This window comes from Monodelphis domestica, chromosome 3, assembly GCF_027887165.1.
Source record: "Monodelphis domestica isolate mMonDom1 chromosome 3, mMonDom1.pri, whole genome shotgun sequence".
Taxonomy (NCBI): domain Eukaryota; kingdom Metazoa; phylum Chordata; class Mammalia; order Didelphimorphia; family Didelphidae; genus Monodelphis; species Monodelphis domestica.
In genome coordinates, this window is record NC_077229.1 from 522,498,640 (window position 1) to 522,504,399 (window position 5,760).

Genomic DNA, 5,760 nt, shown 5'->3' on the forward strand with positions numbered 1-5,760 from the left:
GGGAATAAGAAGGGAGGGTAGTAGAAAGGGAAGTAAAATAAGGAAGGGAACTAGGGGGACTGATTAAAAATAAACATTCATCTAGAATGAAATAGGGAAAGAAGAAAAGGCAGGACCAAGAGTAAAAATCAAAATGTTTGGAAATACACAGCTAGTAATCATAACTCTGAATGTGAATGGAATGAACTTGCCCATAAAATGCAAACAAATACCAGAGTGGATTAGAATCCAAAACTGTACTATATGCTGTCTGTAAGAATCACACATGAGGAAGGTAAATACGCATAGGGTAAAAGTAAGCGGATGGAGCCAAATATATTGGGCATCAACTGATAAAAAGAAGGCAGGACTTGCAATAATGATATCTGACAAAGGCAAAGGAAAAATAAATCTAGTTAAAAAAGATATGGAAGTTAATTACATCCTGATAAAAGGCAGGATAGATAATGAGGAAATATCAGTACTCAACATATATCCACCAAATGGCATAGCATCCAAATTTCTAAAGGAGAAACTAGTGGAGCTCATGGATGAAATAGATAGAAAAACTATAGTAGTGGGAGACCTTAACCTTCCTCTATCTGAACTAGATAAATAAAACCAAAAAATGAATAATAAAGAGGTAAGAGAAGCTAATGAAATCTTAGAAAATTAGAATTAGTAGACATGTGGACTTCCGGTCAATATGGCGGCTTAGAGAAAGCTAAAGTTCAGATCTTCGGAAAACCCTTCCTGACAGATCTCAAATTATAGGCGCCTATGGTGCAGAAATTCAAAACGATCAACAGCATAGACCCTGGGAATCCTCCTCCTGGACCTGGATCAAAAGGTACGGCCCCCCTCAAAAGCCAGAACCTGAGATCACTCAGACCTAAGGGGTAGGAGCGCAGAGTCCAAGGCTCTGGGAAGCCACAGCCCCACCCCCCTCAGAGAGCAGGGTCCTCTGAAACAATAGCAACCCTCTGGGCGGGCAAGACAGCCTCAGGGGCCAGATCCTTCTATCCAAGTCTCAGTGAAAGTAACTGCCTTGCCCTCCAAGCTCCGGGAAGCGGCGGCCCTTCTCCCGCAGAGAGCAGTGTCCTCTGAAACAACAGCAACCCTCAGGGATGACAAAACAGCCTCAGGGCCAGCTATTCTGAAGGCAACTTCCAGAAAGCAACCCGACCCAGTCCAGTCGAGGGGGCACCTTAGCAGCAGGGAAACAGAGAGAGCCATGGGAGAGTGTGGCTCCCTGGTCAGACCCTTCCATTCCAGTTCCAGTGAAAGTCATTGCCTCAAGGCATACTCAGTTTAACCCAGGGAAAGCTCATAGAACCGACAATCTGCCCAGGACTAAAGCCTCTGAACACCAGACAGAGATAAGAAAAGCTAATCCTCCCCAATCAGACATGGCAAACTCCACAGAAGCACAGAAGCCCCAAAATACCAAGAAAAATAAGAAGAAAGGGGCGACTTTGGACACATTCTATGGAGCCAAAATACAAAATACAGAGCAGATAGAAGAGGATACACAAGAAAATGCTCAGAAACCTTCCAAAGGAAATGGAAACTCTCCACAAACATATGAAGAATTTGAATCAGAAATGACCAAAAAGATGGAAGCCTTCTGGGAGGAAAAGTGGCAAATAATGCAAAAGAAATTCACGCATCTACAAAACCGGTGTGACCAAACTGAAAAGGAAAACCAGGCTTTAAAGGCCAGAATCAGGCAGCTGGAAGACAACAATCATGTAAAAGAGCAAGAATTAATAATGCAAAGCCAAAACACCAAGAAATTAAAAGAAAATATAAAATATCTCACCAACAAGGTGACAGATCTGGAAAATAGAGGGAGAAGAGATAATTTAAGAATAATTGGACTTCCAGAAAAGCCAGAAATAAACACCAAACTCGACATGGTGATACAAGATATAATCAAAGAAATTGCCCAGAGATTCTAGAACAAGGGGGTAATACAGCCACTGACAGAGCTCACAGAATACCTTCTACACTAAACCCCCAAAAGACAACTCCCAGGAATGTAATTGCCAAATTCCAAAGCTCTCAAACAAAAGAAAAAATCCTATAGGAAGCCAGAAAAAGACAATTTAGATATAAAGGAATGCCAATCAGGGTCACACAAGACCTTGCAAGTTCTACTCTGAATGATCGTAAGGCATGGAACATGATCTTCAGAAAAGCAAGAGAGCTGGGTCTTCAACCAAGAATCAGCTACCCAGCAAAACTGACTATATACTTCCAAGAGAAAGTATGGGCATTCAACAAAATAGAAGACTTCCAACTTTTTGCAAAGAAAAGACCAGAGCTCTGTGGAAAGTTTGATACCGAAAAACAAAGAGCAAGGAATACCTGAAAAGGTAAATATTAAGGAAAGGGGAAAAATGTTATCTTCTTCTTTTACTCAAACTCTCTTCTATAAGGATTTTTCAAAATAATGTTCTTAATTGCATAAAATAGAAAGGATGACAAAGGAACCAATTTTTTTGTATTATAGTTGTCTACCTATAAGTATATATTATACATATTTAGTATAAAATTATACATGTATGCTACATACATGTATAAATATATTCATATGTAGGTACCTCTATCTTTCTTTTTTATCTATTATCTACCACCTATTTCTTTTTCTAAATACAAAAATTCACAGTCTCCAGATTAAGAGCACTTTATATAATTAGAGGATCTTTGATCAAATCCTACTTCTGATACTTAGTTCTGCTGTGACCTATGATAATTCATTTTACTACCCTGGCAACAATTTATTTAATATGAAAAAAAAATTAGACTAACTCTATATCTATGATCTTATATATGTGTAGACATGTGGTCTTCTAAGATAAGGTCCAGTAGTACTTTGATATGCAGACAAATTTTTAAGGTTAGAATTTTAAAATATGTTTCTTTAAAAGGATTCAAATTTGAACTCCAAATAATTTACATTTATGTTATAGAGTACAGATGGTGCTCAACTTAAAACAAGATATGTATGTGTATATACAACCATATTTAAAAATGCAAAATCACATATAATTGTTATATATATTGCATACACACATTTAATGTGTATGTATGTATAGGTTTATACAAACAGACATATAAACTCACACAAGCTAACATTGCTGTCCCAGGCTCATATTGGGTAAGCTATTAAGAATTTTAAGATATTTTCAAAATATCTATTCAAAAGAAAATAATTGCTATTGATGAATGATGATTGTGATTATTGTTTCACAATTATATTTTTTTAAAATGTCCATAACTCAGAAAAATTACTTGTATATACATACTTGACACTTAAGTGTTGATTGAGTTTAATTGATTTATCTTTATTTCTGTTCAATTTTCATCTTTATATTATTACAATGAACATGTTTATTTGTTTTTGTTTCAAACTGGAAAATGTGTGAACTTAGTATCTATTTTCTTTACTCTCTCCCACAATATTTGCAATATACGTCTACATTACAAATAGCTAGAGAATGAAAGATTTTCCCTCCCCTAATTCATCATTTATGTGTATTCAACACTGGACAAGAGAGCTTGAGTTCTTCACATATTTTATACTGGGCAAGTTGAAAAGCAATTAAGCATGTTTCAAAAAGTAAGAAGGAAAAAAACATATCCAGAGCTGGGAACAAAATTCCCACATTAATTAATTTGGCAAACTGCTAGCTTTAAAAGAAGTTAAAACCTTCCCAACCTTTTGCACTTCTTTCCTATATAGATCTCTGCTTCATTCTTTTAACACTGGAAGACCACAGCATGAGAGGTAAATGAATGGCAAGCTAATCTATCACCAACCCAAAAGTATTTATTTGTTGCTGCATAGCATAGTAGTATATACACATGCAGAATGCTTTGATAAAAGACCCCAGCTTATTGTAAAAACAATTTGGTTTTCCAACTGATGATAAGAAAAGATGCTGATTTCAAAATAAAATAATTTTATCTCTATGTCTATGGCAATATAAATCATTCCCTTATGGCTATTATAATGCTGAGCAATGATAAAGTCATATGCACTCATAATGAATACAAATGAAAGGTAATAGTTTGCTAAATAATTTGTGCTACATAGATGTATGAAACACTAATTTGGAAATTCAAGCAACCAAAGGGAATATCATTGAAAAATAACCTAGAGCAAAAAAGAATCAGTTTGATGAATTAGGCTATATTAAAGAAGTTCTGGAACTTTTTTTCCCTCTTATAATAAAAGAGACATAACTTTCATGTTAAAACAGTAATATTTTTATTCATAAAATAAAAATTTAGATTTTCTTTAAGGGGTGAACTTTGCATTAAACCTATTGGCTCTTTAGAGACATTTTCAGGAAGAAAAATTATTTTCCTTAGAGCATTAAAATGATGAACCATATAGGGCACTCAGTATTTCTAGAATTTTAAGTTTATAGTTATAAAAGTTTGATTGGACCTCAACATTCATAGAAACTACAGTGCCAAGTAATTAAAATATGTCAAATGAGTTGCTCCCTTGACCTATTTGCTTAATTTAAAATGTCTTGGGTTCAATCTTGTTCTGCATTTCAATCTATTTCAAACAAATGATTTGTAATGGATTTAGATTAGCAAGTTGAAAATCAATGTTAAAGGATATACAGTACTTTCAATTGATGGAGATTGGACTTCCCTCCAATCAAAGGAATTATGGGAACCTAAGTAGTAAAAAGACCCATTGTATGGGTTTTCCTAGATTATGAAGGCCTTATGAAGAAATTTGTATTATTGAGACACCAGAAATAGAAGAAATTATTTACTCTTAGTGCTATAAATCATCTATTTTCATGGACCTCAAAACTATCTTTTACTGATAAAATGATAGCAACTGACTAGACACTGATTCATCATCTTGAACTTTTCCTCCTGATTCTTCAACACAAGAAAGTGATCTCAGATCATGACGTTAAAGAAGACTTTGTAATCCAAAAACATCATTGCAAGCATAGAGATATTCTTGGGAAGTCAGACTACAGTTTAATATTTGTTCTATATATTATATTAAAATTATATTTTCTGAATTCTATGTAATTTTCTAAAGTTCTATATACTGAGGGTAAGAGGAAGGCACTTTGAACTAAAGTCTAATTATCCATAAATCCCTAAAAGTGCTTTTTGCATTGTGTGGTAAAAGTGTATACCTGCATTCTCACATCAAGTAGTTAAACATAATCTTTTAGGAACATAGGCTTAGATATGGAAGGTTTTTGATTCATGAAGATTTCAATACATCCTTTTAATAGAATCCATGGCCCAGAAAGTTTAGGAATATTATCTGAGGTCACAGAGATAATAACTATACTCCTCAAGTCCAATTCTCTTTCCTATACATTGATATGTAATGCAAAAGTAATATATTTGCAATTTTTCTTTGGATAACTAAATCCTATCAACACTTTTATTTTTGGTTATAAGGAATTTCACTTCTAAGACTATGAGGAGAGAAACATAGTATAGTATTCTGTAGCTGTTAATTCAAACAACTATTCCAGAAAACAATTTGGCAGTAAAGAAATCAACAAAAATTACATGCTCTTTAACCTAGGAAAATCAAAACTAGAAAAAAAAAAAAATATATATATATATATATATATATATATATACACAGAAGTTGAGAGTTGGTCTCAGGCTTTGGTAGAACTCAATAAGAAATTATCAAATAAGAAAAAGAGATGAAAAATGAGTAAGAGAAATGAAAGTAATGTAAAAAAAGAAAATAAGAGCTGAGAAAGCAGAATT